Here is a 16650-nt window from a genome sequence, read left to right on the forward strand (position 1 = left end):
CCCAGCATCCCTCATCTCTCTCAGCATCCCTCATCTCTCCCAGCATCTCCTCTCCCAGTGTCCTTTCCTTTTTCCCAGCATCCCCTCATTCCTCCCAAATGCTTTTTCCCAGGTCTAATCTGGAAACAGCTATCAACAGATTCTCACATCAGCCAGTAACGCCTCATTTCATCAAGTCTAAAGAGCAATTGATTGTAAAATGTACCAACATTTGATGTACCTCTGAGAAAGAGAGGGAGAAAATCTGTCAATTAAATTATGATATGCCAGTGATCCTGATTTCAGAGGGGATGTTAAAACATGAAGAGTTGGGGAGAGGAGTACTGTAGAATCAGTGGAATATGGTAACACTAAGAGCCCTGTCGTGCATTCGATATCTTGCCTGAGGGCTACAGAATATTTCCATGCACAGTGCCCCCCTGTTAATGGCTAGTAAGCAGGCACTATATGCCCAGAACCACCCTACACTCTGGGGGATGCAGTTCTCCGCCCTTACGGCAATCACAGGCTAGTAGGTGATCTTGGAGGCAGACCCAGAGAACACCTACAGAACAGTTCAAGGCCAGTCTCTGTGGTGTGGATGATAAACGTAAAAGGTGTTTGGAGAACAGATGGACCGGAGTTGGCCAGGTGGTCAAAGGAGGCTTCATGGCGGGGACAGGTGTAGGGACTTAAGCTAGAGGATGAAGGATGGAGAATGGGGACAAGAGAAGACACTGAGGAGGGAGAAGTGGGGATAAAGCGAACAAAGCATGGAGCTGAGGCCCACGTGGGAATCTACACTGGACAAGCAGGACAAGGCCAGACTACAGAGGGCCTCGAGAGCCAGGCAGCTCTTGATGTGACAGGCAGCAGAGGGCCAGTGCCCGTTCTTGAGCAAAGGAGTGACTTGATGAGCACGCTAATTGAGGAAACACTGACGTGCAGGATGAGTTGGAGGCAGAAGCTGGAGGCCTGGACACCAATCACGCCTCCAAGCCCTGCAATGAAGAAAGGCAGGTGACCTCTAAGGGGTCTCTAACAGGTCTTCATGTGCCTGGAAGGGGCTGGGGGGCAGTCCTCCCAGGTAGTTTGAGCCATGCCTAGATGGAAAAGAGTCCCAGACCCTTTGAAGAGCTGTTCTTCAGGGGCCGGGCCACCCAGGCATCTGCCCGGTCTATTCCAGGCAAGTACAGCTATATAAACAATCATCTTCCACTCAGTAAAACTTGTACCACTTAATAGCCGCAGGGGCCGAAGAAAGCATTGCTTACATCTGTACCAGTGTACATCATCATGTAAGTCAGTCTTTTCTGCCTTTAAGAATTAAAGAGATGTATTTGGTAAGAGATAGACCTGTCTGATACATGCTCATTGATAAAATACTCTAATCTTTCTAGATTGGTCCTACCTGGCAATTTGTAACAAGAACCATAAAACTGGTTGAACTCTGTGAGGGAGTAAGTCCACTTTAAGAGGTGGGCCCCTAGACAATAAGTCAGAAATGGCCCAAAGCAGTGCCACCTGGGGAGGTGGGAGGCAGAGAGCCGGAGAAGGGTCTCAGCTCATCCAGGAGGGTCTGCGTCAGGCAGCCGCTTGAGCCACTTGAGTGAGGCCCTTACAAACTTGGCAAGTTGGGGAGAAGAACCCCTGTTGTATGTGCTTCTGCCCTGGGCACTGGGACCCTGTGGAGGCAATGGAGTGTTACAGGCACGAGCACAGGTTGGGCTTGAGAGCCCCAGTTTCCTCAACTGTAAAATGAGAATCAAATCGGCAGTTATTGGCCCTGGGCCCGGCCAGTGGTGAGCTATTATTACTACATAGATGACACACACAGACAATAACAGCTCCACCCTCAGTGCAAATGGAAACAGATATTTTCAGCAGGGCTGGGGGATGGGTGGAGGGTGGCAAACGTGTGGCTGCAGGACGTCTGCTGGTTCCAGCGTCTGAGGCAGAGGTGGGAGATAGCTTGCCAGAGAGCCCAGTGCCATGGGTAGTAGGAGAGTCACCTCCAGCCTGGGAGGGAGACCCAGGCAGGGAAACTGACCTGGTCCAGACCTGCCACTCAGACACCCAGATCCCAGGAACTCACTGCCTCTCCCTGGCTCTTCATCACAGCCTGTCATGACCACTGTCCCCTGACTCTGGAGACACCCTAGCCACTCCCCTGGCAGTGTTGATCTCAGTATGAATAAGTTCCTTTTCTCCTGAAGTCAGTCAAGCAAGATTAGACTCGTCCCCAGAAGAACACGCCTAAGAAACAAGAGAGGAAAGAAAATGAAGGAATTAAAATGCAGCCACCTGGAAACAGGAGGACTTCCAAGTCGTTATTCCGATATGAATCTGGCCCCAGACTGGGCAGCCTCCTTAAGCTGTCTCCTCACCTCCTCCTTATCTCTATCCATTTGCCTTGGCAAGAAGTGCTCCCTTCTAGAACCTGCTTCCTCTGGCCTTGAGCAGCGTCAGCCCTGCCCCTTGCTCTTGGCAGGACCAGCCTCTTTGCTTGAGCTCTTGGAGAATTCGGTTGGCCCCAGAGAGTCCTCCGTCAGCCCTCAGCCCTCCCACAGGGATAATAATACCTGTAGGGCAGAGTTCTCGTGAGGACTAGAGACACAGGAACTGATGCCAACTGCAACGAACGTAAGCTCCATGAGAGCAGGCCTTCTTTCTGTTCTCTGCCCCATCGCCTGTGCCGGCCCCATAGTCAATGCTCAAGGATGTTTGTTGAATGAAAAATAAATATGAATATGAGCTTGAGTATGTACAAACAACCTCTAGAAGGACGCACAAGAACCTAGCATCAGTAATTGTCTTTGGATAGATGAAAATAGAGGCCTAAGGAATGGGATATGGAAAGGAAGCTACTTTTCACTGTAAACCACTCCTTATATTTTGATTTTTTTTTTTTACTGTGCACATATATTATCTATTTGAAATTAAAAACACAATGCCATTTACATTAACATCGAAAAAATGAAGTACTTTGGTATAAATCTAACAAAATATGTAGGAGATCTACACAAGGAAAACTATAAAACTCTGATGAAAGAAATCAAGGCAGACAAATAAATGGAGAGATATTCCATGTTCATGGATAGGAAGACTCAATATCATCAAGATGTTTGTTCTCCCCAACTTTAGCTATAGATTCAATGCCATCTCAATCAAAATCCCAGAAAGTTATTTTGTGGATATTTACAAACTGATTCTAAAGTTTACATGGAGAGGCAAAAGACCCAGAACAGCCAACACAATACTGAGGAAGAACAAAGTTGAAGAACTGACGCTGCCTGACTTCAAGACAGTGCAAAACTCCAGTAATCAAGACAGTGTGGTACCAGTAAAAGAAAAGTGAAATAGATCCGTGTGGAGCAGAATAGAGAGCCCAGAAACAGGCCCACATAAATATAAGCAACTGATCTTTGACAAAGGGGCAAAGGCAATTCAATGGAGAAAGGATAATCTTTTCAGCAGATGGTGCCGGAACAATTGGACATCCGATGCAAAAAGAGGAATCTAGACACAGACCTTACCTTTCACAAACATTAATTCAAAATGGATCTTAGACCCAAATGTAAAACACAAAACAATAAATTTCTAAAATATAACGTGGGAGAAAATCTAGGTGACTCTCGGTTTGATAATGAGTTTTTAGATAGAACCAAAGCACAATCCGTGAAAGAAAACATTGATAAATTAGACTTAATTAAAATTCAAAACCGCTGCTCTGCAAAAGACACAGCTAAGAAAATGAAGAGAAAATATTTGCAAAAGACTTATCTGATAAAGGACTTGTCCAAAATATGCAAAAAACTCTTCAGACTCAACAATAAGAAAACAAACAACTCAATTAAAAAATGGACAACAAATCTGAACAGACAGCTCGCCAAAAAGATGTGTGGATGGCAAATAAGCATATGAAAAGATTCTCAACATCATACGTCACCAGGGAATTGCAAATTAAAACAACAATGAGATAGCTCTACACACCTATTACTTTTTGGCTAAAATCCAAAAAACTGACAATACTAAATGCTAACCAGAATGCAAAGCAACAGAGACCCGCATTGATTGCTGGTGGGAATGCCAGACAGCACAGTCACTTTGGAAGAGAGTTGGGCAGTTTCTTACAAGCTAAACATAGTCTTACCACATGATCCAGCAATCGTGTTCTTTGGTATTTACCCAATTGAGCTGAAAACTTATGACCACAGAAAAATCTGCACACACATGTTTATAGCAGCTTTATTCATCATCACGAAAAACTGGAAGCAACCAAGATATCCCTCAATAAGGGAATGGATGAACAAACTACAGTACATCCATACAATGGGACATTATTCAGTGCTGAAAAGAAACAAGCTATCAAGCCACAAAAAGACGTGAAGGAACTGTAAATGCATATTTCTACGGGAAAGAAGCCAATATGAAAAGGCTACATGCTGTATGATTCCAACTCTATGACATTCTGGAAAAGGCAAAACTACACAGACGGTAAAAAGATCAGTGGTTGCCAGGGGTTAGGGGAGGGAGGGGTGACTAAGTGGAGCACAGAGGATTTTTAGGGCAGTGGCACTATTCTGGAAGATGCTGTAATTGTGGATATCACAACTGTCACAATGTCATTCATTTCATATTTGTCAAAACCTGTACAATGTACAACAATGAGAGTGAATCTTAATGTAAACTATAGACTTTAGCTAACAATAATATTATGGACTTTAGTTAATAATAATGTATCAATATCGATTCATCAGTTGTAACAAATGTGCCATACTAATACTGCATGTTAATAACAAGGGATACTGTGTGCCCAGGGTACGTGACTATAATGGAACTCTCTGTACTTTTCACTCAATTTTTCTGTAAATCCAAAACTGTACTTTAAAAAAACCTGTTAATTACTTTTTAAAAGAAAGCTTAAAAAGCATAAAACAAAGATTATTCAGCCAATATTATGGACTTTGCAGGCAGACAGCCCAGGCTTTATGTCCCAGATTCTGAACGAGCCGCAGCCTCCTCCTGTGGGGTTAACAGTCACACCTTATAAGGTTGAGTTAAGGGTTCCAGAACTCCGTCACTGAAGTGTGACAGTCAACAATTCTGTTGCCTGCAAGATTTCCACAGACGGAGACAGGAGTGGCCTTCTCTTGGGAACAGGGCAGGCATGACCAGGAGGCACCCTCTGCAGAGATATCAATCAACAACGGTTTCCCAGCTGCAGGAAGAGGCTGGAAAGCACCTGGCCCCAGCCCAGCATCTGCCAAACCAGCTGGTCTGCTGGCCTCTGTACAAAGCAGCTTCACTGGGGCCTGGGACAGCCCCTCCAAGGAGGCAAGCAGGAGGGCTATGTAGCCTGCAACCCAGTGCAGTGGAGGTGGGAAGGGGCCTGCAGAGTGAGACCTGCAGAAGGACCACCACCCTGCCCTGGTGTGCTCCTTCCACTGTGGGACCCTGGGAAGCCCCGGATCATCTTCTTCATCCATCAAATAGCACTACCAAGGCCCACACCCAGGGCGGCAGGGAGGGTAGCAGAAGGCAGTGGAAAAGAAAGCTTAAATGTACATTATTCCACCAAGCGTGAGTGTCACTAATATTACTGCTGTCAGTCCAGCAACCTATGCAGAGACTCAAGGGCAGCAGTGGGGAGAGGGAAAATCCAGGCTGCTGAGCACATGACCTAACTCTCCAAGCCTCAGTCTCCTCATCTTAATGTGGGAATGACACAGTTCACCTCCGGGGCTCTGGATGAATTTGGTAAGGCAGTGCCTACACAGGGCTTAGCACCTTGCCTGTCACGGAGGTGTCCTTAAATGATAGCTCCCTGTGTCTTCATAAGGTGTGGAAGCCAACCCAGGGAACTAAGTCATTCTGGATAAACAGCCGTCCCTGCCAGGGCTTCCTCTGTAATTCTGCTCAGATATGAGGACAGAGGAGGCCACCGTACTACCAACATTAGGGACAGCATTTATTGCCTTGCAGGTGCTAGACTGGGAGCTTGGACAAATTGAATCACGTGGTCAAGATCTTGGCACCCAGAGAGCTGGGCTGGAAAAAACAGTTGCCAAAAGGGTAAAATGAATTCAACAGCTCTGCGAAGGACTTCGAGCCCTGGAAGAGAGCTATTAAGCAGGGTCTCGTTTAATGGAAGGAGAAGGGGGACGTTCAGTGACAGGGAGCCTGGCATCCAATCAAGGCCAGTCTTGTCTGAACAGTGTTATCCTTGAACCCTGGAGACGCAAGCAGGTTGAGCTTGACTCGGCAGAGAAGCCAGCCAGAGGGAGGGAGGCAGTGCTAACTCACCTGGCAGGGGGTGAGCAGCAGCTAAATCCATACCTGTGAGAGAGTCAGGGCCCATAGCTGTCAGCCAGGGGAAGGGTGGAAGGGAGCGGCCAGCTTACAGGGAGGCGGATGTGGGAGATTTCCGCCCAGCATAGAGGGCAGGAGCCGGACTGTCTGGGTTCAAGTCCCAGCTCCACCGCCTACTGGCTAACCTTGGGCAGGTCACTTAACCCCTGGGCCTTGGCTGCCATCTATAACATGGGGGTGACTAGCACCCACTGCACAGGGTTGTGGTAAGGATTTGAGATCAAGCCTGTTGAGGATTTAACACGGTGCTTGCCCAGAGTAAAGGGCAGCAGGCATTATTACTGTTATTTAGGGGAGGGCTGGCAGCCAGTCTTCCCATCTGCCCACCCCCTCCCTCTGACTTGGGTCCCACCTTTACACAGGCCAGCTATAGATAACTTTGCCTGGACTGGATCACATCAGAGAGGTGCAGAGCCTACGAGACCCTCTGGCTCCACCCCCACCTCAAGCAGCAGTTTCTGCAGCTTGCCCAGCCCCTCCTTACATGCCTCCGCTAACAGGGAGCTCACCACCCAATGAGGCAGCCTGCTCCACATTCAGACGGCTCTGATCGCAAGTTCTCTAGGGAGAGCTGAAATCTCCTCCCTGCAAGCTGCCCCATAGTAGAAGTGATTTTTCCGCCAGGGACTTTCCGATGTCTGGAATGCACCCATCCCACAAATGCTAGGAATCTCCCGAGCAGGGCATCAGTCCCCCCTCCAGCAAATGTCCCCTGAACGCCACCCTGAGCATCTCACAGAGAATGGGGCAACTGTTCCCCGTCGGGACACAGAGCCCCTCCAATGCCAGAGTCTGTGAGGCAGAAGGTTCCCATGCACCATAGTAATAATAGTTCACACGCACTGCCTCACCCAATCCTCACAAAACCCCTATGAGGCATGTACTATTTCTCCTCCAGCTTTTAAAATTGTGGTTCAATACACACGACATAAAATCCTCACCATTTCTAAGTGTACGGTCGAGTGGTATTAAGTACATCCACATTGTTGTGCAACCGTCACTAACATCCATCTCCAGAACTCTTTTCATCTGGCAAAACTGAAGCTCTATAAATAACTTCCCCATTCCTCCCTCTAGTCCCTGGCAACCACCATTCTGCTTTCTGTTTCTACAAATTTGACAACTCTAGCTACCTTATCTGAATGGAGTCATACAGTGTTTGTCCTTCTGTGTCTGGCTTATTTCACTTAACATAACATCCTCCAGGTTCATCCACGTTGTAGCATGTGTCAGAATTTCCTTCCTTTTTAAGGATGAATAATATTCCATTGTACATATATGCCATATTTTGTGTATCCATCCATCTGAGGGTGGACACCTGAGTTGCTTCTACTTTTTGCCTATTGCAAATATCGCTGCTATGCACGTGGGTGTACTAATATCTCTTTGAGACCCCACTTTGACTTCTTTGGGGTATATACCCGGAAGTGGGATTGCTGGATCCTACAGTAATTCTATTTTTAATTTTTTGAGGAACTGCCAAACTATTTTCCACGACGTCTGTACCCTTTTACAATCCCACCAACCGTGCATGAGGGTTCCAATTTCTCCACATCCCGGCCAACACTTTGTTTTTGGGGTTTTATAGTAGCCATCCTAATAGGTGTCAGACGGTATAGGGAGATCCTATTTTTATCTCCACTTTACAGCTGAGGAGAGTGGGACTGCAGAGGCCTGTGACCTGCCCAAGGTCCTGCAGGCAGCAGTGGCAGAGCTGGGATTCCAGCTCAGGGCTGTCTGCGGCTATCCGGTGCTCTCAGCAGCTCCCTTCGCGACAAATCCCTGCTGTCCAACTGGACAGTGTCCGCCCTGGGGCCTCCAACATCCTCTGAGCTCCGTCCAGGGCCTGGTCAGGCTGACCCCGAAGGAGACCCCCCCACCAACCCTCGGAGTGCAAGACTAACCTAGCCGGCAACTCTGAAGCTAGAGTTTCAGCAAAGGCCTTACCCTGCGCGCCCGTAGAGCCGTCGGCCTGGAGGCGTCTTCGGGCCGGGCGTCCCTCTGGGCCGGCCGGGAGGGAGCGGGGAGCGGGGAACGGGGAACGGGGCCCCGGGATCGCTCCGCAGCCGCCAGACGGCCCGGCGGCGTCTTGGAGCAGGGGCGGCGCGGGCCGGGAGCCGGGAGCCGGGAGCGGGCGCGGGGCGGCGCGCGGACTCTCGAATCCGGCGGGGCGGGGGCGCGGAGCGGCTGCAGTGCGGGGTAGGGCCGCGGGGAAGGGCCAGGCCGGGCGCCCGAGGTGACCAGAGCAGCCAGCAGCCAGGTGCATCCCCGGCGCGGCCGCCTCCCGCCTGCGTGACCGTGGGCAAGCTGGGAGTCTTCCCTATGCCTCAGTTTCTTCATCTGTAAAACGGAGGAAACTAAGTCCAGCCTTGCAGGGAGCTGTGAGCGGTAAATGAGCAGTAAACACACGGTGCCAGGCTGAAGAGTGGGCGCCGTCAGTGCTGGCCACACTGCCTCCTCCCACACCCATGCGTCTCCTCCACCTGTCCCACACCTGTCCCACACCTGTCCCACTTCAATCTCACCTTTAGCCCGCCTCTACCTCACACTGCTCTGCCCCACCCCACTAGAGGGCTGGCAGAGCCTTGAGATTAAGGGTCCAGCTTCCCAGATGACTCCTTTGAGGAGAAATGCCTTTGAACATGTTAGCACGGGTCTGCTTCTTAGAAGAACAAACGCAGTAACAATAATTCCTTCAGGTGAACAAAGACATGGTCACAAAAATGTTTGCCACTGCATTACTTATAACAGTGACAACTTGGTAGCACCCTGAATTTCATCCATAGGAATGAGTTGAATCACCATCCTACCAGGCAATGGGATATTTTGTGGCCACACTAAGGGATAATGGAGCTTTACACTAATTGGCATTTCTGTGACATATACTTAGTTGACTGGGGGAAAAAACAGGTTATAAGAAAGTCCTATATGGGGGCCGGCCTGTGGCCAAGTGCTTAAAGTTCCACACCCCCGACATGGGCGGCCCAGGTTTGCAGGTTTGGATCCCAGGCAGGGACCCACTCCCCTCATCCATCAGCCATGTTGTGGAGGCATCCCACATACAAAATAGAGGAAGACTGGCACAGATGTTAGCTCAGGGCTAATCTTCCTCAAGCAAAAAAAAAAAAAAAAAAAAGTAGGGGGAGAGGTTGGCAACAGATGCTAGCTCAGAGCGAATCTTCCTCATCAAAAAAAAATTAGAAAGTCTTCTATGGATGATCCCATAGGACACAGATCTGTGTGTGCGTGTATAGATACAGACCCTCGCTGCTCCAAGTATGGTTTCCTGATCAGTAGCAGCAGCATCACCTAAGAGCTTGTTACAAATATAGTCTCGGGCCCATCCCAGGCCTTTGTAATCAGAATTTAACAAAATCCCCTGTTGATTCACATGGAAGCTATGGTTTGAGAAGCGATGAAGCAAGGCACTGTCTGGAGAGCTGCCTAGTGAAATATTATTAGGGAGTGGTTACTTCTGGGGGGTGGGATTGAGATTTTCTTTTCTGCTCGTGATTTTCTGAATTGTTGGTATTTTTTTTTTAAGATTTTATTTTTTTCCCTTTTTCTCCCCAAGCCCCCCAGTACATAGTTGTATATTCTTCGTTGTGGGTCCTTCTAGTTGTGGCATGTGGGACACTGCCTCAGCGTGGTTTGATGAGCAGTGCCATGTCCGTGCCCAGGATTCAAACCAACAAAACACTGGGCCGCCTGCAGCGGAGCGTGCGAACTTAACCACTTGGCCACGGGACCAGCCCTTGTTGGTATTTTTATAATAAGCACATGCCATACAAACAGTAAAGCTATTAAAATGCTTGCAAAGGCATAAGATCCAAAACTATAAAACTCCTAGAAGAAAACAGGTAAAAAGCTTCGTGACATTGGACTTGGCAATGATTTTTTAGTTATAACACCGAAAGCATAGGGAACAAAAGCCGAAATAGACAAATGGGACTACATCAAAAGTGAAAACTTTTGTGCATCAAATGACACATCAACAGAGTGAAAAGGTAAGCTATGGATGGAAGAAAGTATTTGCAAATATAAGGAGTTAATATCCAGAACATATAAAGAACCCCTACAACTCAACAATAAAAAAACCAAATGACCTGATTAAAAATGGGCAGACGACTTGAATAGACATTTCTCCAAAGATGATATACAAATGGCCAACAGGTACATGAAAAGATGTTCAACATCACTAATCACCAGAGGAATACAAATCAAAACCACAATGAGGTATCACCTCATGCCCATTAAGATGGCTACTATCAAAAACACAGAGGGGCTGGCTCCGTGGCCGAGTGGTTAAGTTCGCACGCTCTGCTGCGGCGGCCCAGGGTTCAGATCCTGGGCACGGACATGGCACCGCTCGTCAGGCCACGTTGAGGCGGCATCCCACATCCCACAGCTAGAATGACCTGTAACTAAGATATACAACTATGTACAGTGGGGGGGGGGGGCGGGTTGGGAAATAAAGCAGAAAAAAAAAAAGATTGGCAACAGTTGTTAGCCCAGGTGCCAATCCTTAAAAAAAAAAAAAAACCACAGAAAACAAGAAGTGTTGATGAGGATGTGGAGAAACTGGACCCCTTCTCTACTGTTGGTAGGATTGTAAAATGCTGAAGCTGCTATGAAAGACAGCATGGAGGTTCCCCCAAAAATTAAAAACAATTCCCATATGATCGGCAGTTCCACTTCTGGGTATACACCCAAAAGAATTGAAAGCAAGATCTTGAAGAGATGTTTGTACAACCATGTTCATAACAGCATTATTCACAATAGCTAAACATGGAAACAACCCAAGCATCTGTCAACGGATGAGTGGATAAACAAAATATGGTACATATATATACAATGGAATACTATTCAGCCTTAAAAAGGAAGGAAATTCTGGGGCAGGCCTGGTGGCATAGTGGTTAAGTTTGCGTGCTCTACTTCGGCGGCCTGGGGTTCGCAGTTTCAGATCCCGGGCACGGACGTAGCACCACTCATCAAGCCACACTGTGACAGCATCCCACATAAAACAGAGGAAGATTGGCACAAATGTTAGCTCAGCAACAATATTCCTCAAGCAAAAAAGAGAATTGGCAACACATACTGGCTCGGGGCCAATCTTCCTCACCCCAAAAAAGAAAAAAAAGAAAAGAAATTCTGATGCATGCTACAACACGGGTGAACCTTGAGGACCTTATGCTAAGTGAAATAAGCCAGCCACAAGAAGACAAACACTGTATGATTCCACTTATGTGAGATACCGAGAGTAATCAAATTTATGGAAACAGAAAGTAGAGTGGTGGTTTCCAGGGGCTGGGGAGAAGAAGAGAGGGAGGAGTTATTGTTTAATGGGTATAGGGTTTCAGTTTTGCAAGATGAAAAAGTTCTGGAGATTTCTTTCACAACAATGTAAGTGTACTTAATATCACTGAGCTATACACTTAAAAATGATTAAGATGGTTTAAAAAAATGCTTACGAAGAGATTTTATACGATCTGAGAAAGCAGGAAGACAAGGAAGCAGGGAAGTTTAGGCTCTTGGGAAAGAGGGAAGGGTAGTGTGGCTGGAGAGAAGGCAGGACTGAGGAGGCATGTGGGTGATAAAGCCAGAAGTGGGGGCTTGCACTTGATGGGAGAGTCCTGGGCCGAAATGTGAACTTTCCCGTGTTAGGACAAGCAACTGGCACCCGGAAAGCTTTAAAGCAGGGCATGACCTTTCCGAATAGCTGCCAGGCAAGTTCACTTCTTGTTGGCCTTTCAAAGTCATTGCCTTGACCTCAGCCTTGCTAACTGTAGCCATGGCCCCACTCATCCACCTCCCCATTACCTGAGATGGCTCCAAGGGTTCCCCCTTGGCCTGGCTGGTTCTCCAGGCATGGCTATTGGGCCCTTCCTGGCTGGGATGCACAGACAGAACTTTCCCAGCAGCCCCTGGGAAGCTCTGGAGGTAGGTTCCCAGGCTAACTGCAGCTCAGTTCCCAGGGGACACCACCCCCCAATTGCGAGACATGACCCTCAAGCACAATTGTGCAGGACAGCTGGAGCCCAGAGCCACCCCCGGGACTGTCACAGGCCTGGAGGCCACGGTTCTCAGACCTCCATGGAGTCTCTTGGGGTGAAAAGGCCAAACTGTCCATTTCAGACAAGATGCCTCTTCCTCTCAAGGCTGGGTCATGGCTGGCCAGCACAGTATCGCCTGGGGGTGGGAGGCGGGCACTGTGGCCCCCGGAGACATTTTGCAGACACCCAGAGGGAAAGAGCTATAAGATGCCTACCTGCCCTGAACCCTCACCTGAGGCAGGAGAGGAGACCCACTTACTCTGGTGGTGGAGGAGCAGGGACCAGAACCCCACCCAGGGTTCCAACTCCCAGGCCAGGCTCCCCCACGCCAAGCCTATCCTGAGAATCCCACTCTCTGCATTTATTTATTTTGGGTACCGTCAAAGCCCCTGAGATGGGGTGGAAGGCTGGGGGCATTCCAGGCCTCCAACACTATCTCCCACCCCTCAAAGCTGCCAGAACAGGCATTCCAAAACCCACTCAAATCCCCACATCCTTGAGATGAAGTTGAAATTCTCACCGGACCTTCAAGGTGCTTCAAAATTTGGTCCCCGCCAATTCCCTTCATCCTGTCTCTCCCTCTCCTCCCTTCATCCACCCCTGCAGCCCTCTTGAACTTCCCACCCTTCCCCACTGACTCAGCTTTCGTACTTGCTATTCCAGCTTCCTTCCCACCTCTGCCTTATAGACTGTTCTTCCTCCTTACGCGAGGAGCTGTCCTGGACCGCCCAGGCAGCCTCAGTCAGTCTCCTCTGTGCCCACAGGATGGGCTGTGTGCCTTTATCAGGAGCAGGGAGCCTGTCTTAAGTATCTCTCTCCCTAGTTTCCAGAACCATGGCCAGCCACCCCAATATTTGTTGACCAAGAAAATGAACACATGGGTTTTCTATCTTTTATGGCTAATTCTTGTACGTTCCCAAGGGCTCTGGAACATGGCTTTGACCTTCCACAGTAATGGGTCCCTAAGTGCCAGCTGCTTTACCTATGTTGTCTCATGTAATTCTATGGCACAGGTATTAACATTTCCATTATACGGACGAGGAAACTGATGCTCAGAGAGGTCCAATGACTGCCTACTCCTGGTTATTGGTGCAGCCAGGATTGGAACCCAGCCTCACCAGCATGTGCTCATTCACTGTGCTGTGTATGCAGCCTCCCAGTATCCTACCAGGGTGGGGAACAAAAGCCCACAGACTTCTGGGGAATTCTTCACTCTGTCCAAGGATCCCTTAAACCTGTGCTTTGAGGAAGGTGGCTGAGAGACGGGAAGGGTGGCATCCAGATCTGATGGCAGGAGGAGGCTGAGAGTCTGGGGGAACTTCAGAAAGAGGCCAAGCTGACCTGCCATCCCCCAGTGCGCAGCTCTCCAGCCTTAGCACATATAGGGGCCTAACACAAAAAATCCCCTAACAGGAGATTAGATAAGAAGAGGGGAAGAGATCAAGATGCTCCTGAGATGACCTTCTCTATTCTGCCCATCTTGTAAAATGGCCCAGGGATGGCCCCCGGGCTTGAAAGAACCCTCCAGCGCCAGCTATACTAAGTGCTTTACAAACACTATCGCAGCCTTTCCTGGACGCCTACGAAGTTTTATAGTCTGTATTTTACATGTGAATTAATTGAAGTTATTAGCTGAGAGTTCAAGGTCAGGCAGCTATGCCAACAAACCCAGGATAGCCTGCCTTCAAAGGTCAAGTCCTAACCACTATGCTGGACTGCCTCCATCCCCCCTTCCTGAAAAATCCCCAGAGAAAACAAGTTCCCCACCCACCCCCTCATGCGATCACGGCCCTGGAAATTAGGAAATTAGTCTCATAATTGCTATGAGTCAGCTGAACCTACATGTAACATGAGCTGAACTACAAAAATGTTCTTGTCCTTTGCCCCAAGTATTCATTCTGGATGGAGAATAAAAATCCAAGGAGAGGGAAAAAATTTAAAACACTAGAAAAAGTTATTTCCACAGAGTTGTCCATAAAAGTTGAATTATTAATTGCAAAACACCTGGAAGCAATCCAACGTCATAATCAAGGGACAAAGGCTGCACATCCTCAGAAGAGTTCGTTAACGTGGCAGATACATGGACCTTAAAAGTGACATGGAGTTAGTTCGTTTATGTGCACTTAAATTAAATGCAAAATGTAAAGGCAGAACACTTCATTTTAATTTTAGAATACTGTCTGAATGAGAAAGGCTTACTTACGCCATTTTATTTTTTTCCTTTCCTCTAAATAATTTTAAATCAATTAGTTTTGATTAGGTAATTCATGCATGTGATAATTCATGCACATAGTATGTCGAGGTCTGAAGACCTAAGCAATATACAGTGGAACAGCCCCCAGTAACCCATGACAACCATTTAAGAATGTGGGTTTAGGGCCAGCCATGCTGTGGCAGGCGTCCCACGTATAGAGGAGAGGAAGTTGGGTGCAGATGTTAGTTCACAGCCAGTCTTCCTCAGCAAAAAGAGGAGGATTGACAGCAGATGTTAGCTCAGGGCTAATCGTCCTCAAAAAAAAAAAAAAAAAAAGAATGTGGTTTTATTAGTTTACAAAACTCAGAAGGGAACACAGAGAGAAGTAGTTTGCTTTATGGTTATTTTCATCAGCTTTTTTCCTGCAAGGCTGATGAAAGCAAAGGTTTAAAAATGAAACCCAGAGCAGAGAATTCACACCATTTCTCTGACACATAGTTCCGAGCTTCTTGGCCGGGACTGTCTTTTTCAAGTCTAGCTCAAATCCCTCTTACTGTGATCTGTGAAGGAAGCAGCTAAATTGGGGTGGAGAAGTCCGGCAAAGAAACCATGTGAGAGAAAACCGACTGCCTTCTTACCTGTTCACGTACCAGGACGCGGTCTTCTAGGGCTTTGCTGGTGGCTTTAAGGGCCTCCAGGGCCCAGAGCAGGTGCCTAAGGGCTGGGGGCAGTTGGTGCCAGGTAGGGAGAGGCTCTGGCTTTCCCCAGCCCACAACCCAGGCTTCTCTACTGATGGGAAGGGCGGGGAAAGCAGGCCACTGCAGCTCCAATTCAGAAACTGGAGCCAACAAGGGCGGGGCAGGGCCACGTGTCCCCAGCCTGCTTGGAGTGTGGAGTAGGAGGGAGCCACACACCCAGAGGATCAGCCAGAACTTCTGATCGAGGGCACCCAGCAAGTTCATGGTGGGAATCCCCTGAACAAAGTCCTGGATCCCAGGTAGGTTGGGCTGTTTTAAGGGGCTACCCCACCGCCTCTCCAGAACACATTTGCTCTGACAAAACACTCTTCTTACGAAACTTAGTAAAACCGAATGATGTGGTAGTGACTGGAGTGCATGTGGATGTAGGGGGACAAACATTAGACAAAAAAGCCTTCAGGGTCAGCCCCATGGCTGAGTGGTTAAGTTCGTGCACTCTGCTTCAGTGGCCTAGGGCTCGCCAGTTCGGATCCTGGGCGCGGACCCACACACCGCTCATCAAGCCATGCTGCAGTGGCATCCCACATAGAAGAACTAGAATGACCTACCACTAGGATATAAAACCATGTACTGGGGTTTTGGGGAGAAAAAAAGAAAAAAAAGAGGAAGATTGGCAAGAGATGTTGGCTCAGGGCCAATTTTTATTACCAGAAAAAAAGGCCTGTGATAAATATCAGTGTTGAAGACCACTCAATTCCTCAGTCTACAGATGGAGACATGAGCCCAGAGAAATGAAGTACGTAACCCAAGATCACACGGCCAGGGCTTCCCCATGACTCAGGACCTGTCCTGGCGTAACGTGAGATCTGACACAGCACTTACAGGACTTCCTGGGGACACAGAAAAGAGACCCTCTGCCCTCAGCCCCATCTCCAAGGACACAGGCCTCTCACTTTGCCTGGGTCACAGCGAGTGCTGAGAATGGCTCTGCCAGCCATTTCTGAGGGCACTGCAAAGGCAGCTCCGTCTCTATCTAGTTTTCATAATAAGCTCCCCCATTTACCTAGACTGTATTTGGAGTAATTAGGGGTGGGCCAACCCCCAAGCGATCCTTTAGCTCCTCCACAGTGGACAAGTGGGGAGCAGGGGACAGCGGAAGGGCTGCATTCAACGCATCAAACTATCCAAAAAGATAGTTTACAGTGTTTCCCTGAAAGTGAGCATAGAATCCTTCATTAAGGGGCCTCTTATTCACAGCTAAGATTCCACAGCACCTAGTTTAGCATGTCTTCTTCTGAAGGTCAGTCCTCAGCACAAGAAGTTGTTCAAGAAATGGTTTCTTAATTGGATTGAC

The 16650-nt window shown here is 48.2% G+C and overlaps 1 protein-coding gene across 3 annotated transcripts in view; it reads right to left on the reverse strand.

Annotated features, from left to right (window-relative positions):
- The window catches only part of IL34 (interleukin 34), a 57297-nt gene extending 41917 nt beyond the window's left edge, over window positions 1-15380 (reverse strand). The window contains exon 1 of one of the 3 annotated variants that reach the window (XM_046683696.1): window positions 15249-15380. The gene's annotated coding sequence lies outside the window, so the exon portion shown is untranslated. Of the gene's footprint in view, window positions 1-8298; window positions 8530-15236 lie in introns of those variants that run through there. The other 2 variants (XM_046683691.1, XM_046683695.1) reach the window with 2 other exon arrangements.
- Between the last annotated feature and the right edge of the window lie 1270 nt (window positions 15381-16650).

Source organism: Equus quagga, chromosome 13, assembly GCF_021613505.1.
Source record: "Equus quagga isolate Etosha38 chromosome 13, UCLA_HA_Equagga_1.0, whole genome shotgun sequence".
NCBI lineage: Eukaryota > Metazoa > Chordata > Mammalia > Perissodactyla > Equidae > Equus > Equus quagga.